Below are 22448 nucleotides of genomic sequence, written 5' to 3'. Positions count from 1 at the left end.
GGGAAGCTGGTACCACTAAATAAAGGGAATTAAACAACAAAAATAAGTTATAATAAATAACAATAAATAAATGATAAACAATAAATAAATAATAAATCATAATAAATTAAATAACAAAAATTCACACAGAGCTGTTTCTTGTAATGTTTATGTGATGGTTTCTACTTTATTTGGGTAACCCCAAAATAACTTTGATTTTGTTTTTTATTGGAAAACTTTCCCATTTCTATTTTTTTTTTTTTTTTGGCTACCCCTTAGAAGATTTTGGATCCTACAGATTTCAGGTTGCGAAAGACATGAGATTATCTTGTTCAGTGATTCTTACATGTATGCATATATCAACATGAACAAGATCACCTGTTAAACTAGTGAGGCTTAGAGCACCACTGCCTGTCCTCTCCACTACAAGCTTCTGATTCAGTAGGTCTAGAGGAGACTCATACTGTTCATGGGGTTCTCAAGGCAAGAATTTGCCATTCCCTTCTCCAGTGGACCACATTCTGTCAGACCTCTCCACCATGACACAGCTGTCTTGGGTGGCCCCATACGGCATGACTTAGTTTCATTGAATTAAACAAGGCTGTGGTCAGTGTGATCAGATTGGCTAGTTGTCGGTGATTCTAGTTTGAGTCTGTCTGCCCTCTGATCCCCTCTCTCAGTGCCTACCATCTTACTGGGGTTTCTCTTATCTTGGACATGGGGTCTCTCTTCATGGCTGCTCCATATTGGTAGGTGCTCAATATGCTACTGGAGATCAGTGGAGAGATGGAGCCAAAGCAAATACAACACCCAGTTGTGAATGGGACTGGTGATGGAAGCAGGGTTCGATGCTGTAAAGAGCAATATTGCATAAGAACCTGGAATGTTAGGTCCATGAATCAAGGCAAATTGGAAGTGGTCAAACAGGAGATGGCAAGAGTGAACATGATATTCTAGGAATCAGTGAATTAAGATGGACTGGAATGGGTGAATGTAACTCAGATGACCATTATATCTACTACTGTGGGCAAGTATCCCTTAGAAGAAATGGAGTAGCCATCATAGTCAACAAAGAGTCCAAAATGCAGTACTTGGATGCAATCTCAAAAATGACAGAATGATCTCTGTTTGTTTCCAAGGCAAACCATTCGATTTCACGGTAATCCAAGTCTATGCCCCGACCAGTAATGCTGAAGAAGCTGAAGTTGAACAGTTCTATGAAGACCTTCTAGAACTAACACCCCAACAGCAGATTGGAATACAAAAGTAGGAAGTCAAGAAACACCTAGAGTAACAGGCAAATTTGGCCTTGGAGTATGTAATGAAGCAGGGCAAAGGATAATAGAGTTTTGCCAAGAGAACACACTGGTCATAGCAAACACCCTCTTTCAACAACACAAGAGAAGACTCTACACATGGACATCACCAGACGGTTGACACCGAAATCAGTTTGATTATATTCTTTGCAACCAAGATGGAGAAGCTCAATACAGTCAGCAAAAACAAGATGGGGAGCTGACTGTGGCTCATATCATGAACTCCTTATTGCCAAATTCAGACTGAAATTGAAGAAAATGGAGAAAACCACTAGACCATTCAGGTATGATCTAAATCTAATCCCTTATGACTGTACAGTGGAAGTGAGAAATAGATTTAAGGGATTAGATCTGATAGACAGAGAGCCTGATGAACTATTGATCGAGGTTCATGATATTGTACAGGAGACAGGAATCAAGACCATCTCCAAGAAGGAGAAATGCAAAAAAGCAAATGGCTGTCTGAGAAGGCCTTACAAATAGCTGTGAAAAGAAGAGAAGTGAAATGCAAAGGAGAAAAGGAAAGATAAACCCATTTGAATGCAGAGTTCCAAAGAATAGCAAGGAGAGATAAGAAAGCCTTCCTCAGTGATCATTGCAAAGAAATAGAGGAAAACAATAGAATGGGAAAGACTAGAGATCTCTTAAAGAAAACTGGAGATACCAAGGGAACATTTCATGCAAAGATGGGCTCAATAAAGGACAGAAATGGTATGGACCTAACAGAAGCAGAAGATATTAAGAAGAGGTGGCAAGAATACACAGAAGAACTGTACAAAAAAGATCTTCAAGACCCAGACAATCACAATGGTGTGATCACTCATCTAGAGCCTGACATCCTGGAGTGTGAAGTCAAGTGGGCCTTAGGAAGCATCACTATGAACAAAGCTAGTGAAGGTGATGGAATTCCAATAGAGCTATCTCAAATCCTGAAAGATGATGCTGTGAAAGTGCTGCATTCAATATGCCAGCACATTTGAAAAACTCAGTAGTGCCCATGGGACTGGAAAAGGTCAGTTTTCATTCCAATCCCAAAGAAAGGCAATGCCAAAGAATGCTCAAGCTACCACACAATTGCACTCATCTCACACGCTAGGAAAGTAAAGCTTAACATTTTCCAAGGTAGGCTTTAGCAATACATGAACCACGAACTTCCAGATGTTCAAGCTGGTTTTAGAAAAGGCAGAGGAACCAGAGTGCAAATTGCCAACATCCACTGGATCATCAAAATAGCAAAAGAGTTCCAGAAAAGCATCTACTTCTGCTTTATTGACTATGCCAAAGCCTTTGACTGTGTGGATCAGAATAAACTGTGGAAAACTCTGAAAGAGATGGGAATACCAGACTGCTTGACTTGTCTCTTGAGAAACCTATATGCAGGTCAGGAAGCAACAGTTAGAACTGGACATGGAACAGACTGGTTCCAAATAGGAAAAGAAGTACGTCAAGGCTGTATATTGTCACCCTGCTTATTTAACTTATATGCTGAGTATATCATGAGAAACCCTGGGCTGGAAGAAGCACAAACTGGGATCAAGATTGCCAGGAGAAATATCAATAACCTCAGATATGCAGATGACACCACCCTTATGGCAGAAAGTGAAGAAGAACTAAAGAGCCTCTTGATGAAAGTGAAAGAGGAGAGTGAAAACGTTGGCTTAAAGCTCAACATTCAGAAAACTAAGATCGTGGCATCTGGTCTCATCACTTTATGGCAAATAGATGGGGAAACAGTGGAAACAGTGGCTGACTTTATTTTTCTGGGCTTCAAAATCACTGCAGATGATGATTGCAGCCATGAAATTCAAAGATGCTTACTCCTTGGATGGAAAGTTATGACCAACCTACACAGCATATTAAAAAGCAGAGACATTACTTTGTCAACAAAGGTCCATCTAGTCAAGGCTACATTTTTTCCAGTAGTCATGAATGGATGTGAGAGTTGGATTATAAAGAAAGCTGAGCGCCGAAGAATTGATGCTTTTGAACTGTGGTGTTGGAGAAGACTCTTGAGAGTCCCTTGGACTGCAAGGAGATCCAACCAGTCCATCCTAAAGGAGATCAGTCCTGGGTGTTCATTGGAAGGACTGATGTTGAAGCTGAAACTCCAATACTTTGGCCACCTGCTGCAATGAGCTGATTCATTTAAAAAGACCCTGATGCTGCCCTGATTGAGGGCAGGAGGAGAAGGGGATGACATAGGATGAGATGGTTCACCTACTCGAAGACATGGGTTTGGGTGGACTCAGGGATTTGGTGATGGACAGGGAGGCTGGTGTGCTGCAGTTAATGAGGTCGCAAAGATTTCAACACGACTGAGCGACTGAACTGAACTGAACTGGACAGAGACTCTCCAGTTTGTATTTCTACTAAGTTATCAGGTGATATGAATGCACTGATCCAGGGACCATACTTTGAGAACTACTGGTCTGACTCAAACTCTTCATTTATGAGTCTGGAAAACAGTCCCTGCAAAGTTAATTGAATTAGCTTACTCATCACATTAGTGGCTGAACCAAGACCAGCCAAACCTTAGACTTCCAGATGCTGAGGTCAGAGCCTCTCCCGGGACACCATAATTCCCTGCTCTGATTTTAGGTTATGTGATACAGACTGAAAAATCCAAATGAATGTATTCCAATCCACACTGCCACTCGGATTAGGATAAGGGAAAAGCAAGAAATCTTACACTTCTGTGGAGAGGTAGTTTTTCAGTGGGGAACAAAGACTCTGAATATCCAGTTTTTTTTTTTTTTTTTAATTTGTGGTCTACACCTGGTCCATGTTTGCGTGGCAGAGAATTAAAGCTGAAATGGGATAAAGAAGGCAAGATGCACTGTGAGTGGAAGGCTCTGTCACAACAAAGACAGATGAAAACAACTCATCTTATTTCTACAAGTACATTTTTAAAACTATTTTCCGGCTTGAGTTTTATTTTTTATTAATAACAGAAACTGAGCAAGTTTTGGTTTCAGGAACAATTTTGGTATATTTGGGATCATATATATATATTTTTAAATTCCCTCAACCTTAATTTTCTGAGATAAGATTTTTTTTCTCAAGCCCCTAGAAATAAGCATAGTATTTCTGAACCCGTCGAAGACCTTTAAAAGACAAATTGTTTCCCTGAATGCAGTGAACATTGGGCTCTTACAGCCTGTTCTCTATCCTGTGGAATGGTCCTTTGCCTCTCCTTTCTTCCCAGTTTGTTCAGTTATTCATCCCTCAGGTCTGAGCTTACATGCTCTTTGCTGAATCTCCAAAAGTAAAGAACAGGCCCCCGTCTAAGATAGCTCTTCATTATTCCCACATTCTGATGCTCTTGTCCTTGTGGAGTCTCTCCCCTTGAATATGAGCTGGACCTAATGATCACTGGAATGACATTTCTAATATAAGGTTCTGCAAAGATTCTGGCTTCTGTCTTGCTTGTGCTCTTGCTTGCTCACAGTTGTTATGTCATGAGCTGCCCACTCTATGGCTAGAAACTAAGGGGCCTCTGGCCTACATTCAGGAAGTAACTAGGGCCCTCGACCCTACAACTCATGAGGCACTGAGTCCTCAAAAAAGGTGTGACTATGCTTGGAAGCTGGTCTTCTTTCTGCCAAACCCGTGGATGAGATTGTGGTCTAGGACTTTTGTTAGCAATCTCAAGGCAGGGGCACCAAGGTAAACTGTGCCCGGATTTCTGATCCATGGAAACAGTGAGATAATAAATATTTATTGTTTTAACCTGAAAATTTGGGGAGTAATTTGGTAAACTACCACAGGGCCCATCACATTTATTGAATCTCCCTGTAGGCCAGGGGGTCACACATTTTAGAAGGCAAGCTCTTAAAAATAGAGACTCCCAAACCCAGCTTTCAGGTAGTCTGATTCAATAGGTCTGAATAAGGCCAAGAAATCTGTGTTTTTATTTTATTTATTATTATTATTTAATCTGTGCTTTAAAACAAGCATTGTAAGGAAATTTAAATATTACAGCCTCTGCATCACACTTTTAAAAGCATTCTTTAGTTTGGAAGCCATAAGCAGCCTCTTTGCCTCATTCATAGCTATATATCCATCTCTGAAATATGGTAGATTCAAAAGGAATATAATTGAATTAGTGAATACATAGCCTTCACTGGTGGCTTAGTGGTAAAGAATCCTCCAGGAATGCAGGAGAAGCAGAAGAAATGGGTTTGATCCCTGGGTAGGGAAGATCCCCTGAAGGAGGGAATGGCATCCCACTCCAGTTTTCTTGCTTGGAGAGTTCCATGGAGAGAGGAACCTGACGGGCTACAGTCTGCGGGGTCTCAAAAACTTGGACACGACTGAGCATGAACACTCCACACAGAGAATGCACACAGATGTAAAATACAGAAAAATTTTGGAGGCCTTTTGAGAAATTTAATTATAGGCATGATACAAATAAGTTAATTAACTTCTCTGGTCTTAGGACCCTTAAGTAGTTAACGTTTCTTAACTGTTTATGCATTTACACATGCCAATTTCTCTTCTCCTTAAGAACTTGGACTGTATCTGACTCTTTTTATTCATGATACCACGATACCTAGAAAATGGTCTTGGCATAAATTTAATTTTCAACTGTACTTATTTACTTATTCTCTTTTATTTGTTTTAAATTAATCCTCTAACAATATACCTTTTCTAAAAACAAATAACTCCATCTTAACTCTTCTTACGCGCATCAACATGATAATCTGTCATCATAGAAAGAATATGAATTTTCAAATTATACATACGAGACTCTTACAGTTTCTGTATCTAATACCTGAGGGTCCTTTGGTAAATTATTTAAAGTCTTGAGTCTTTGTTTTCTTATTTTTAAGTGGTGGCTGGTGTTCTTGTGACACTTAAAAGAATTAATATGCAAGAAGCCTTATACCTGGTAAATGCTTGAGCTCACATCATTTTAACCTATTTTAGTATACTCCTTTTTGTTTGTTGTTTTTGCTTATGCTATGGGTTGAGTGATGTTACCCCTAAATTCATATGCTGGGACTCTAACCTATATACCTCAGAATGTGACTGTATTTAGAAATAAGCCCTTTAAAAAGGTAATTAATTTAAAATGAGGTGGTTAAGGAGGCCTTAATTCAATCTGACCGCCATCCTTACGAGAAGAGAATATTTGTATACTCAAAGAGACACGTGTGCTGAGAGGAAAGACCATGTGAGGACATAGCAAGAAAGTGGCTGTCTGCAGCCAAGGAGAAGAGGCTTCAGAAGACACCAACCCTGCCAACACTTTGATCTTGGACTTCTAGAATGGCGAGAAAATAAATCTCTACAGTTCAAACCCCCTAAGTCTGTGTTATTTTGTTATGTAAGCCCTAGTGAATGAAAATATTTCATATCATAATACATTTTCATGCTGCTCTTTAGTCATAGTCATAATTTTGAATGACTACACAATATACCTTTGAACTGCCATAGTTTATACAACAATCCGATTGGATATTTAATGTTTTTGTTACTTTGTAAACAGATACAATTCTGTCAGGTCTGGCCTGTTTTCTAGACTCTCCCTCCCCTCCCTGTGCACAGGAGAGTGATGGCATTCATACCGACAAACTTGTTTGCTTTGATCTGAGCACTAACCCTGATCTGCAACAAGAGACTATATTTAAGGAACTCTAGCACCTCCCTTTTTGTTGTTTGTTGCTTAGTTGCTAAGTCATGTCCAACTCTTGCAACCCCATGGACTGTAGCCCACCAGGCTCTTCTCTCTGTGGGATTTTCCAGGCAAGAATACTGAAGTGGGTTGCTATTTCCTTCTCCAGGGGTTCTTCCTGACCCAGGGATGGAACCTAGGTCTTCTGCATTGCAGACATATTCTTTACTGCCAAGCCACTGGGGAAGCCTCCATCTTAGGTACTTGCTAAAGAAGGTCTACTTCTGCTTTCTGGCCAGCTTGGAGGACTTGTCTCAGTGCTCCCTGGGCCTCTGTCCTTATTACTGGGCTCCTGACTTGGCCTCTGACCTTGACACTTCACCAGTTCATCCTCACTGAGATAGAAGATCAAAGAGACAGCATTGACAACTGCCCACACAATTTTAGTTCAACTTTTACTAGTCTTTATTTTCATAACCCAGAAATCAGTAAAGGTATCATCCATTCATGTTTGGGGTGTAAAATCATGCAGGCACACCCAGAAGAAGACTGAGGAAAAAGTGACATGCTGATTTCGTGTTGTGTGTGTGTGTGGGAGAGGGGCGGGGCATGGTGCGGGGTGCTGGTTGGAAGACCAAGGCTGAGTCTTCTAACCCTCTGGTACTTTCTCTGTTTTGGAGGTTGGAGTTCCAGACCGTGAAAAACAAGACCAGAAAATATTACATTTCCTCAAAAAAGTAGAAAAATCACAGACCTAGCTTTAGTTTCAGTGGCAACCGGAGGGCTTTTTATTACAAATAAGGAAAAGTATTCTAAAAAGAAGGGTGGTGAAGCATCATTATACATTCCTAGAGGGGGTCGTTGAATTACTGTAATGGTTGGTCTTTCAAATGCAGAATGTCTCCTCTACTTAGGGTCATTTAAGTATAGTTGATTCAAGTCTGAAGTGGAGACAAATGTGGGAAGACTTATTAAAAGTATATCCACCCCTGTAATTTCAGTCTTCATGGATCAGCAGCCATTTCTCAGTGGGTTTACCAATTTCTAATAGTTGATATTATTTTAGGCTTACCAGTAGCTGATTCTTAAACATGTTTCAGGCATCCAAAGCTGTGCATACCAAGATTTCTGGTAACAGCTGGAAATCCATAATTATAGTTCACGGGGTACAATGCTCGTCTGGCAAACTCTGTAAATAAAGCTTAGAAAGCAAATATCTCATTTATATAAACAGTTTCTCAATACTACACGATCGATTGCCAAAGGACTAGAGAGCTAGCTTTTTTCAATTACTCCTTTTCCTAGATTTGAGGGCAACACTTTATTACTTCCTGTGAGAGTAAATAAATAATTTTCTAAAATATTTAAAGACTTGGATGTAAAGAGTGAAATTTATCTAAAAATGTTTCCCCCCCTTTTTTTACTCTTCATATAACATGAAAAAGTGGTCGACCCACATTGTTGAAATATCATCAGAAAGAAAATTATTGCTTAAAAGCAATTTTGTACTGGAATCTATTCCCCACAGGCTTATTTTAAGGAAGTTTCAGGATTAGCTGCCAAAGACTGTGAGGTCTTTCTGTCTTAATGACTTTTTAAAATCATTTGAAGTACTGTGAACCAACATGAATAAAATGGTATGGGATTGAGGAAGAAATAATTTTGTATTCCTAAGTGAAAAACAACCCAGTGTATGCACTGAATTTGGAAGAGGCACAATATATAATTTAAGGTATAAAACAGTTAAAAGTTTGCTTTTTAAGGCCACACTTGAAAAGTCCCTGACTTTCCATTTTATTCCAAGTATTTATTTGAAAGGGGATTTTAGTGGAAAATATTTTAAACTGAATGAACTCTTAAGTAATTAATGATTACAATTCTAGTAGAAGTGACACGATATAAACCCACAAACACACCACAAGAGACATTCCAGTGACTGCTTAATATTTGTGGTGGCAGAGGAATGAGAGTGTGGTTCTCACTCATTCCAAAACAAGCAATTACAATGGTCAATCACGCTAAATTCCATGCAGTATACTACCAGCTTAAGAGTAAAGACAAACACATTTTCTCTTTCCCTTTGCGATATTTTTACTTTTGTTTGGCTCTGTGCATGTTTAAACTAATTATTCAAGTACTTAGCACAATTTAAACAAAATAAATGAACCAGAAAAAATGCAATTTGCTTATATTCGTCACACATCAGGTTTACTGGCATCGGTCACTGTTGGAATGTCCTGGGGCGCAAGTAGATACAAAATCTGATTTTCAAATCTCTCAAACTAGATGATTGCAAAGTTTTAGCATATGTAAGATCCAATTACTGTGCATCACTTCTTTTGCCGAGTAACTGACGTTACTATACAAGCAACTCCAAGACTGTATGCTTTATCTTTATGCTTCTCTTGGGCCTCACCAGGTCTTTGGACGCTCTGAGCTCCTTTGCTTATTACCTCACTTACTTGACTCCACTTTGACAGGTAAAGCTCTATACATCTTAGTTGGAAATTAAAACAAGTGAACAAACCAAAGAATCAGTAAAAGAAGGAACTGTTTTCTCCTCCTCTTTCTCCGCCTCTTTCTCCTCCTCCTCTTCCTTCTTCTTTTTTAAAAATTGAGGTGTAACATATGTACAATAAAATGTGAAACTTCAGCAATCTCAAGCGGCAAATTTTTACATACATACACCTCTGTAATCACCATTACAGCAAATATCTATCATGTCCAACAATCCGGAAGGTCCCTTATGCCCTTTCCGCATTAATATACTCTCTCTCTCTAGGGAGTAGACACTATTCCAGTTTTATTGCCATCAGTTAGTTCCACGTGTTATTGAAATTTATATCGGTGTAATGTTCCTTTTTGTGTCTAGATTTATATGTTAAAATTATTGACACTTTTAGCACCAATCTTATACTAGTTTAGGAGAATGATAAGCAGAGTAATTTCTCCATGTTTCATTTTAGTTACACTGCTATTAAGGAAATTTGACAAGTGGTAAGCATTTAATTTTTTAATAAAGGCTTCATTCTAAACAAATCACTCTAGGGCTATTAAAGAGCCTCAGAGACTTTAAAATTTCAAAAACAACCACTTTAAAAATTTATTTTCTAAAATTAAGTTTGGTTTTATCAAAGAGAGGACATAAGATTAGCCAGATTCATAGCATCCATAAGTATGTGAGTTGTTTTTAGAGGAAGGATTTGGGGTCATTGTTTTATAGGCTCATGGAGGAATAAAGGGGAAATAGACTAAAGTGAAAAAGATTTAACTTTCAGTTCAGTTCAGTTCATTTCAGTCGCTCAGTCGTGTCCGACTCTTTGTGACCCCATGAATCGCAGCACACCAGGCCTCCCTGTCCATCGCCATCTTCTGGAGTTCACTCAAACTCAACGTCCATCGAGTCAGTGATGCCATCCAGCCATCTCATCATCTGTCGTCCCCTTCTCCTACTGCCCCCAATCAGAGTCTTTTCCAATGAGTCAACTCTTCGCATGAGGTGGCCAAAGTACTGGAGTTTCAGCTTTAGCATCATTCCTTCCAAAGAAATATCAGGGCTGATCTCCTTTAGAATGGACTGGTTGGATCTCCTTGCAGTCCAAGGAACTTGCAAGAGTCTTCTCCAACACCACAGTTCAAAAGCATCAATTCTTTGGTGCTCAGCCTTCTTCACAGTCCAACTCTCACATCCAAACATGACCACAGGAAAAACCATAACCTTGACTAGATGGACCTTTGTTGGCAAAGTAATGTCTCTGCTTTTGAATGTGCTATCTAGGTTGGTCATAACTTTCCTTCCAAGGAGTAAGCGGCTTTTAATTTCATGGCAGCAATCACCATCTGCAGTGATTTTGGAGCCCCCCAAAATAAAATCTGAAACTGTTTCCGTTGTTTCCCCGTCTATTTGCCATTAAGTGATGGGACGAGATGCCATGATCTTTGTTTTCTGAATGTTGAGCTTTAAGCCTACTTTTTGACTCTCCTCTTTCACTTTCATCAAGAGGCTTTTTAGTTCCTCTTCACTTTCTGCCGTAAGGGTGGTGTCATCTGCATATCTGAGGTTATTGATATTTCTCCCGGCAATCTTGATTCCAGCTTGTGCTTCTTCTAGTCCAGCGTTTCTCATGATGTACTCTGCATATAAGTTAAATAAGCAGGGTCACCCCAAATAAGACGATGTCCTGAGAAAGGGTTATCATGTCACCATCTATAGATGGAATAACAAATTACTTCTCTGGATTAATCCAGATTATGAGTTTGTAAACTGAAAAGAAGCAGGGCAAAGACTAACTGAATTCTGCCAAGAGAATGCACTGGTCATAGCAAACACCCTTTTTCAACAACACAAAAGACTTTATACATGGACATCACCACATGGTCAATATCAAAATCAACTTGATTACATTCTTTGTAGTTGAAGAGGGAGAAGCTTTATAGTCAGCAAAGATAAGACCTAGAGTGGACTGTTGCTCAGATCATTAGCTTCTCCTAGCAAAATTCAGGCTTAAACTAAAGAAAGCAAGGAAAACCACTAGGCCAGACAGGTACAACTTAAATCAAATCCCCTATGAATATGCAGAGGAGGTGATAAATAGATTCAAGGGGTTAGATCTAGTAAACAGTGTGCCTGAAGAATTATGGATGAAGGTCCATAATACTGTACAGGAAGCAGTGAACAAAACCATCCCCTCAAAAAAGAAAAGCAAGAAGGCAAAGTGGTTATCTGAGGAGTCTTTAAAATAGCTGAAGAACAAAGAGGAGTGAAGAGCAAGGGAAAAGGGGAAAGTACAGCCAACTAAATGCAGAGTTCCAAAGAATAACAAGGAGAGACAAGACGGCTTTCTTTAATGAACAGTGCCTAAAAATAGAAGAAAACAACATAAGTGGAAAGATCAGAGATGTTTTCAGGAAAATTGGAACTATCAAGGGAACATTTTGCCCAAAGATGGACACAACAAAGGAAATGGTAGAGACCTAGGAGACACTGAAGAGATCAAGAAAAGATGAAAAGAATACATGGAAGAACTCTACAAAAAAGATCTTAATGAACCAGATGACTACGTTGGTGTGTCAATCACCCAGAGCCAGACATTCGAGACTGTGAAGTCAAGTGGGCCTTAGGGAGCACTGCTGTTAATAAAACTAGTGGATGCGATGGATTCCAGCAGAGCTATTCAAAACCCTGAAGGATGATGCTATCAAAGTGTTGCACTCAATATGTCAGCAAATCTGGAAGACCCAGCAGTGGCCACAGGACTGGAAATGGTCAATACTCATCCCAATTCACAAGGAGGGTAGTACTAAAGAATGTTCAACCTACTGGACAATTGCACTAGTCTCCCACGCTAGTAAGGTTATGCTTAAAATTTTGCACGCTAGGCTTCAGCATTATGTGAACCAAGAACTTCCAGATGTCCAAGCTGGGTTTGGAAAAGGCAGAGGTACCAGAGATTAAATTGCCCACATTTGCTGGATCATAGAGAAAGCAAGAGAATTCCAGTAAAACATCTACATCTGTTTCATGCTGCTTCTGCTGCTAAGTTGCTTCAGTCGTGTCCAACTCTGTGTGACCCCATAGATAGCAGCCCACCAGGCTCCCCCATCCCTGGGATCCTCCAGGCAAGAACACTGGAGTGGGTTGCCATTTCCTTCTCCAATGCATGAAAGTGGAAAGTGAAAGTGAAGTTGCTCAGTCCTGTCTGACTCTTAGCGACCCCATGGACCACAGCGTACCAGGCTCCTCCATCCATGGGATTTTTCCAGGCAAGAGTGGGTTGCCATTGCCTTGTCCTCCCCTATTTCATAGACTATGCTAAACCCTTTGACTGGGTGGACCATAACAAACCATGGAAAGCTCTTAAAGAGATGTGACTATCAGATCATGTTACTTGTCTCCTGAGAAATCTGTATGTGGGTCAAGAAGTAACAGGTAGAACTCTGTATGGAACAACTGATTGATTCAGGATTGAGAAAGGAGTATGACAGGGCTATCTGCTGCCACCCTGTTTGTTTAACCTATACCCTGAGCACATCATGAGAAATGTCAGGCTGGATGAGTTACAAGCTGGAATCAAAGTACATGGGTGAAACATCAATAACTTCAGATATGTGGATGATACTACTCTAATGGCAGAGCGCAAAGAGGAACTAAAGAGCCTCTTGATGAGGGCAAAGGAGGAGAGTGAAAGAGCTGGCTTAAAACTATAAAAAAAAACTAATATTTTTGTTTTGAAAATGTGTATTGAAAAGCAGAGACATTACTCTGCTGACAAAGGTCCATATAGTCAAGGCTATGGTCTTCCCAGTGATCATGTACAGTTGTGAGAGCTAGACTGTAAAGAAAACAGAGCACCAAAGAATTGATGACTTTGAATTGTGGTGTTGGAGAAGACTCCTGAGAGTCTCTTGGACATCAAGGAGATCAAACCAGTCAATCTTAAGGGAAATCAACCCTGAACATTCCTTGGAAGGACTGATGCTGAAGCTGAAGGTCTAGTATTTGGGTCAGCTGATGCAAACAGTCGACTCCTTGGAAAACTCCCTGATGTTGGGAAAGCTTGATGGCAGAAGGAGAGGAGGGTATCAGAGGATGAGATGGCTGGATGGTATCATGGATGCAATGGACATGAACTTGGGCAAACTTTGGGGAAGGGTGAGGGACAGGGAGGCTTGGTGTGCTGCAGTACATGGGGTCGCAAAGAGCTGGACATGACTGGATGACTGAACAACAAACTCAAATCCCTATGAGGGGAGGAGTTGGTAATATCAATGAGTGAAATGGTTTGTAAATGTGTATGACAAACAGGACAGAAACAGTCAGATTGATCATAGGTTGCCCAATGAAAATACAGACAAATCATCCCATTTCCAAGAATTGCCAAAATCACCCCATTTTCAAGAACATCTAGAAATCTGGAATTGTTCATGTGAAGTCCATTACTTTAACATTTTAATCTATAGAACAAGGCAAGAGTAATTCTCCCAAATAAACAAACAACAACTTGAAGGGGTATTAAGCCACCAGGTCAAGATCTCTGATTTAGATACTTGTTGAAAGTTATGACCAACCTAGATAGCATATTCAAAAGCAGAGACATTACTTTGCCAACAAAGGTTCGTCTAGTCAAGGCTATGGTTTTTCCTGTGGTCATGTACGGATGTGAGAGTTGGACTGTGAAGACGGTTGAGTGCCAAAGAATTGATGCCTTTGAACTGTGGTGTTGGAGAAGACTCTTGAGAGTCCCTTGGACTGCAAGGAGTTCCAACCAGTCCATTCTAAAGGAGATCAGCCCTGGGTGGGTGTTCTTTGGAAGGAATGATGCTAAGGCTGAAACTCCAGTACTTTGGCCACCTCATGCAAAGAGTTGACTCATTGGAAAAGACTCTGATGCTGGGAGGGATTGGGGGCAGGAGGAGAAGGGGACGACAGAGGATGAGATGGTTGGATGGCATCACTGACTCGATGGACGTGAGTCTGAGTGAACTCTGGGAGTTGGTGATGGACAGGGAGGCCTAGCGTGCTGCGATTAATGGGGTCGCAAAGAGTCGGACACGACTGACCGACTGAACTGAACTGAACTGAACTGTCCAATATGTTGACCACTGGCTGCATGGAGTGACTGAGCATTTGGAATGTGACTAGCCCACATTAAGAAATGCTACAAGTGTAAACAACACTTAGTACAAGAGAACTTACTATTTTGTTAATACTTTTTATGTTGATTATATATTGAAATGATGATATTTTTGATATATTTGGCTTAAAACCCGCAAAGTATAATATTCTATATATCTCTCTTCCTCTTTGACAAGAAAAAGGAAAAAAAAGGATAAAATATACTTAAGTCAAATCATTATTCAATACACTAAATAAAATGACAGTGAGGAACCTTTCACAAATTAGTATACATTCAGTTTCAGTTTATGTTCAGTCCCTCAGTCATGTCCAACTCTTTGCGACCCCATGAATTGCAGCACACAAGGCCTCCCTGTCCATCACCAACTCCCGGAGTTCACTCAGACTCACGTCCATCGAGTCGGTGATGCCATCCAGCCATCTCATCATCCTCTGTCATCTCCTTCTCCTCCTGCCCCCAATCCCTCCTAGCATCAGGGTCTTTTCCAGTGAGTCAACTCTTCACGTGAGGTGGCCAAAGTATTGGAGTTTCAGCTTTAGCATCAGTCCTTCCAATGAACACCCAGGACTGATCTCCTTTGATTTTCTAAGAGGAGGGATCTAGAATTCAGTGTCTCCTACCCTTGCTTAGTCACTAAGACATGTCTGTCTTTTGCAATACCGTAGACTGTAGCCCGCCAGTTTCCTCTGTTCACTGAGTTTCCCAGGCAAGAATATTGGAGTGCATTGCCATTTTCTTTTCCAGGAGATCTTTCTGACCCAGGGATTCAACCTGCATCTCCTGCTTGGCAGGAGATTCTTTACCACTGAGCCACCTGGAAAGCCCCTCTAACGCTTAGTTGGCTATAAACAGAATCATTTTCATTTTATAGAGATTCTCACAGCACAATGTTCTGAGAAACACACCAAAAAGTGAGACCTATAACTTACTTTTGCTACTCAGTCTCAAGAAACCAGATTAATGTCTCTGAATAAACTGCAAGAGCTCTTGAGTAAAAAAATGAATAGATAATAACCTTTGGGAATCTCATAATGAACCCGGCCACTTTACATTTGAAACCCTTTCATGTTCTTAGAGTTTGTTCTCGGCTTTCCATTTCCCTAACAGACACTTGGGTGAAACCTCCAATGCAAAAAGCAGAGATCAAAACAGACAAAAGGACCACCGAGGTATCAGAATCAATGCAGGGATCAAAAGGAAATGATGAGCAACTCCAACAATATTTACCATTTTCAGAGAGTTAAGTTACTGCATCAATAAAACAAGTAAAAAATGCTATCATAAGCAAGAAGGGAAAAAAAATGAAAGCAGACAAGTAGAAGACATTGGTAGTGGACTTGGAAAAGAAGCTTAAATAAATCCCAAAGAATGAAGAAAATGACACTTTAAGTGAAGGAACAAAACACAGAAAAGAAAACTAGAGTTTTCATTAGGGGGTCCAATATGCAAATAAAGGTAATTTTAGAGAAAATAAACAGGACTGGCAAGGTAGAAATTATTTAACAAATAATAGAAGATGATTCTCAAGAATTAAAAGTTACGTTTCTGGATTGAAAAGAGAGCCCACTGAGAGCCCAGAAAAATACATGAAAAGGAGTCTAAACAAAGCACATCATTGTGCGCCTTGAGAACACTGACAATAATAATCATGAAGATTCTAGGTAGAGGGGCAAGAAAGATTATATACAAAAGACTGAGGATGAGAGTAGCCTTGACTGTCAGTAATACTAGCGCCAGAAGCTAGAAATAGAAACTGGAGCCTATTATACAGAGTGAAGTAAGCCAGAAAGAAAAACACCAATACAGTATACTAACACATACATATGGAATTTAGAAAGATGGTAACAATAACCCTGTATACGAGACAGCAAAAGAGACACTGATATATAGAACAGTCTTTTGGACTCTGTGGGAGAGGGAGAGTGTGGGATGATTTGGGAGAATGGCATTGAAACATGTATAATATCATATATGAAACGAGTTGCCAGTCCAGGTTTGATGCATGATACTGGATGCTTGGGGCTGGTGCACTGGGATGACCCAGAGGGATGGTACGGGGAGGGAGGAGGGAGGAGGGTTCAGGATGGGGAACACGTGTATACCTGTGGCGGATTCATGTTGATATATGGCAGAACCAATACAATATTGTAAAGTTAAAAAATAAAATAAAATAAAAAATAAAAAAGAAATTGCTTCATGTTCTAAGTGATATTCAACTTATAATTTTATACTCAACCAAAATATTAATATAATGAGTGGGAATAATAAAGATATATTTCAGATATTCAATGTTTTGAAAGCAAATACATAAAAAGTATTTTCTAAAATTTTTTAAAAAATTTAGAAAGGAACTGAAGAATATGTGTGTGTGTATATGTATATGTATGTATATATATATATATATATATATATATATATAAACATGCTATTCTGTGCTTAGTTGCTTCACTTCACTTCACTTCAGTCGCCCAGTCATGTCCGACTCCTTGCAACATCATGAATCGCAGCACGCCAGGCCTCCCTGTCCATCACCAACTCCCGGACTTCACTCAAACTCACGTCCATCGAGTCAGTGATGCCATACAGCCATCTCACCCTCTGTCGTCCCCTTCTCCTCCTGCGCCCAATCCCTCCCAGCATCAGAGTCTTTTCCAATGAGTCAACTCTTTGCATGAGGTGGCCAAAGTACTGGAGTTTCAGCTTTAGCATCATTCCTTCCAAAGAAATCCCAAAGAAATCCCAGGGCTGATCTCCTTTAGAATGGACTGGTTGGATCTCCTTGCAGTCCAAGGGACTCTCAAGAGTCTTCTCCAACACCACAGTTCAAAAGCATCAATTGTTTGGCGCTCAGCTTTCCTCACAGTCCAATTCTCACATCCATATGACTACTGGAAAAACCATAGCCTTGACTAGATGGACCTTTGTTGGCAAAGTAATGTCTCTGCTTTTGAATGTGCTATAGTCATGTCCAACTCTTTGTGATCCTATGGACTGTAGCCCATAAGGCTCCTCTGTCCATGGGGATTCTTCAGGCAAGAATACTGGAGTGGATAGTCATTTCCTTCTCCAGGCGATCTTCCTAACCCAGGAATCGAACCAGGGTCTCCTGCATAGCAGGAGGATTCTTTACCAGTGGAGCTACCAGGTAAGCCCATATATAAGCATACATGCTCTTATATGTATCTATAAGCATATATATATTGCATATTAAGAAAGAAGAACAAAATGAGATGTGGCAGTGGGACTGAACACAGAAGAGATGGTACATGAGGTGCCAGAATAGTAGTTTTGTACTAAACCTTGATGGTAATCATTCCAAATTGGAGAAAGACATCAGAGAATTCCAAGAATGAAAGCTCCAGAAAGCAAAACAAAACAAAATAAAACAAAAAATACCCTTAATAATACTGGATGTATTTGACCATGTGATAAATAATATTAAGAGAGGTTTTAAAATTCAGTTGGAAGTTTGGGAAAAATTAGTGATAGATTCCAAAAATTAAGAAAAGAGCAAATTTTTAAAGGACACAAGTATTAATATGCTTCCTAAAGAACACACTATGCTATCAAAAAGGAAACATAATCCTATTTACTATCTAGCTCAGCAATGATCAATATTTACATAGTGATAAAAAGATTAATATAATTTTGATTTAATAAAAATATGATATAAAATATGAGCAAGATGAAAAGAAGAAATAAAGGTATGGATTGGTTTAGTGTTATATCTGTATTTTCTAGTAGAGGAAGTCAGTGGATAATGTTTAAAATTAACAAATCAGAGAATGGAAGTTAAAGTGCATCAAGAAACATGAAAGCAATACAACAAAGAAAAATATCTAGGAGGGTTGAATTTATTGCCTCTGTTGAAAAAGATTCAAAAGTTGAATCGAAGACTGCTGTTTTTCATTATACTCCATGTACTACTTGGCTTTCTAAAATATGTGCTTGCCTTTGTTTGAATAATAAAAAATATATTACTAAAAGTGACTTTCAATTACATTTAGTTTTTAAAGCAATCACCATATGAATTCTAATACTAACTAAAGAGGTCATTGAGTTAAAGTACTTATTCTACTAATTTAATTAAATACATTCTTTTATCATAAAGTACTTACTAGAAATCTACATACACATAGACATTTACAGTTACTCAGGACAAAATCTCAATGTCATTGCATTTGGCATTGGAACTTAAGATGGTTCTTGTATTGAGAGGTATAAAAAATTCAAAATCAATTCAAAAATTCAAAATTATGGTTCATTTATGATTATGAAATTGAACTTTTTAGAAACAAAATAAAGCATTTTTCTCCAGAAGCAGTTATTTGAAAAAATGACTTGAGTCTGATCTTGGGAAGCCTACAATATCTAAGAAGAGTCCAATACGTTAAGAAAAATCTTTAATGTACTCTATGTTAAGAATGAAAGAAAAGCATGAACAGAACACAGGGAGTGGTAGGACACAAATAAACTGATGGATCGAACGTATAATTAGAAGTTGTGAGAAAAGGGTGGACATTTGAGAATGAGCAGCTCTATTAAGTTAATTTCAATCAGGCAAAAACATACAAATGATGAAAATTAGGGAGATGGAAAGTTAGGATTTGTGGTGAATCATGAGTTTGAGGAGTTAGTGGATATTCAGTTCAATTGCTCAGTCGTGTCCGACTCTTTGCAACCCCATGAACAGCAGCATGCCAGGCCTCCCTGTCCATCACCAACTGCCGGAGTCTACCCAAATAGTGGATATTAAGCATATATGTATATATAAATATAGTAATGTGTAGCTGGGACTTCCCTAGTGGTGCAGTGTTAAAGAATCTGCCTGGCAATGCAGGAGATGTGGGTTCAATCCCTGGGTTGGGACGATCCCATGGAGGAGGAAATGGCACCCCACGCCAGTATTCTTGCCTGGAGAATCCCATGAACAGAGCCTGGCAGGATACAGTCTGTTCATAGGCTTGCAAGAGTCAGACACAGCTGAGTGACTAAACATACACACATGTGTATATGGTTGCCTTGCATCAACAACTCAATGGACATGAATTTGAGCAAACTCTTGGAGACAGTGAAGGACAGGGAAGCCTGGCGTGCTGCAGTCCATGGGGTTGCAAAGAGTCAGACATGACTTGGTGACTGAACAACAGCAACTATAGCATAGCCTAGAGAAAATAGAAAGAAATAAGTATCTCTTTTATACACTACTGTAAAAGATGAGAATTTATTTTATTATATTTCCTGATTATGAAAGACATTATATTTATATTATAGATTATTTAGAAAATGAGAAAAAGGTAAAAAGAGCCCAAATAAAAATCATTCATAACCCTATTACACAGAAATATCAAGCTAATTAATAGGTACCATGTGGGTGGGAACAAGGTCTGCCTTATTCACACTGTATTTCCAGTATCTGGCAGAGTGTATGGAACAAAACAAGCACTTGACACCTGTTTGTTAATTCATTTGTACCTTTTTTTGGTTCATTTTCACCATGTTTTTCTATGCATGTTAGATGTATTAATGTGGATAGTTTATGTTTTGTTTTTAATATCAGAGTATATCATTAAGTAGTCTTAGAAGACAGGATCAATGGTGGATGTATAATGATCCATTGTATGTATATATCATAATTTAGAAAAGTGTGCTTTACATAATATATGCTGTATTCTTTTTAATTTGACTTGAAATTGAAAGCATTTCATTTAATCCCAAGTAATTAAACAAAATGTCCATGACTCTTATTTTTGTAGCATAGCTTTAGTTGATGAGGTTTCCGTTTGCTTCATTTTTGAGACACAATGGTGGCATGGCAAGAACTGGACAGAGGGAATTCAATGTTCTTTTTCTAACACTTACTAGCCGTGTGGTCTTCTGCAAGTTATGAACTTCCAGTAGTCATTTCCTGTTCTGTGATAATGGGGGATTAGTAAACATTTCCCTATAGAGTTGTTGTAATGATTAATAATTTTTAATAATTAGTATGTAATAACAATGTGCCATACTAAATGCTGCACTTTCCAAACTGTGCCTGGCACATAGCAGGATCACACGATGTTAGCTCTCATTGATTCTTTGTCTGCCTTAGGCAGAATAGTGTTTTCCAATGCAACAGCTATTCCTAATAGTTTATTGAACTTTATAGTCTTGAAGCAGGAAGAGGAAGAAAGGATAGAACAAAGGAAGCAGGAATCTTTTTTATTACCAAGTCTGACAAGAAGAAACCAGGCATCAGGTTCTTAAAGCTTACCACCCATGGTCTGATTGTAACTAAGTCCATCAGTTTCAATGAAAGTAGATACTATACCTTCAGGACTTTACACAACAGAATAGTCTATGAAAACTTTCAACCGAAAATTACAGAACAGGTTTCTCCATATTTAAGTCCAGTTTTAAGTTCTGAGTACCCACATTTGTAGACAATGTAATGTTTGGAACTGGATGAATCCCTGGAGCTCATTTAATCCAAGATCTCCATTTTAGAGATGAGGAAATGAAGACTCCAAAAGGTCAGCTTACTTGACCATGGTCAAAGAGATTAAGTGACAAAGTTAGCATAAGTCTAAAGCATTGTCATTGTTCTATACATCATCTTGTTATACTCAATGATATTGAAATATAAATACTCAATTTTTGTAAGTATATCTGAAACTCATACATCATTTTTATACATTCTTTATATTTCATATGCATATTCATACTTTCTGCAAGCATTTGCAAATCTGACCAAGATATTTCTTTTGAAGATTTTTATAATCAGGTAATCAGCTCTGGATATGAAAATGGGTGGCCTTGAGCCATCTGGTCTTGATTGTAAATTAATCTTAAAAGAGTGAAGATAAATAGGATTCCAGATGAATACAGATTAGAAGAAGGTCACCATCTTCTGGTGTTAAAAAAATCACCAATACTCATTCAATGGACTGTATAGAAATTTTATATGCATATTTATATTCTTTGTGTTTAAAGAATGTTATTTCTTATAAGAATCATAGAATATTAGATATCACAGAACCCAACTGCTTCATTTTTCAGATAACAAAATTGAGACTGATCAAAATTAATGAGTTTCCTAGGATCATTTTACCAGTTAGTGAAAGGAAAAGCAATTATCAAGTGGTACACACTTTAAAGGACTTCCCTAGTAGCTCAGATGGTAAAGAATCCACCTGCAATGCAAGAGACCTGGGTTCAATCCCTGGGTTGGGAAGATCCCCTGGAGAAGGGATTGGCAATCCACTCCAATATCTTGCCTGCACAATCCCATGGACAGAGGAGCCTGGCAGTTTACAGTCCCTGTGGTCGCAAAGTGTCAGACATGACTGAGCGACTTTCACTTTACTTCAGACACTTTAAAAAATATTTTGTCAAGTACTTTTATAGATAATTATTTTTCATTATCTATAATATCAGTATTATTTCCCACATTTACTCTTTGAAGAAGCAGGTATTTCTAATCATTGGATCTCAAAAATACATCTGCTGCTTCTAAGATGTATGTATATTATACATCTCAAGTATATATATTAGATATCACAGAATCCAACTGCTTTATACTTATACACAGAACCCAGCACCATATATACTTGAGAAGAGGTGGAGCTTAGATTCAAATTCCTATCTTTAATGCCCAATTTTCAGACATTATTTTAGATGGGGACATGGTCTCATGTATTTTACTTATCGGATAAACCTACTGATGTGTTATATTAAAGAAGTAATACAGTAAACTGAATGTGAATATGTGGCATAATATTCCATCTGTATTATGGATGGAGGTAAGAACTGAGCTGGGTTAAATGTCTTTAAAAACTTTGGTCAAACAACAGAAAACTTCTACATCAACAGATTATACTTAAAAGTAAAGATCTGAAATCCACTTTTAAACTTAATATT

Source organism: Bos indicus x Bos taurus, chromosome 2 (genome assembly GCF_003369695.1).
Source record: "Bos indicus x Bos taurus breed Angus x Brahman F1 hybrid chromosome 2, Bos_hybrid_MaternalHap_v2.0, whole genome shotgun sequence".
In the NCBI taxonomy this organism is placed as follows: Eukaryota; Metazoa; Chordata; class Mammalia; order Artiodactyla; family Bovidae; genus Bos; species Bos indicus x Bos taurus.
Note: the sequence above shows the minus strand (reverse complement) of the source record.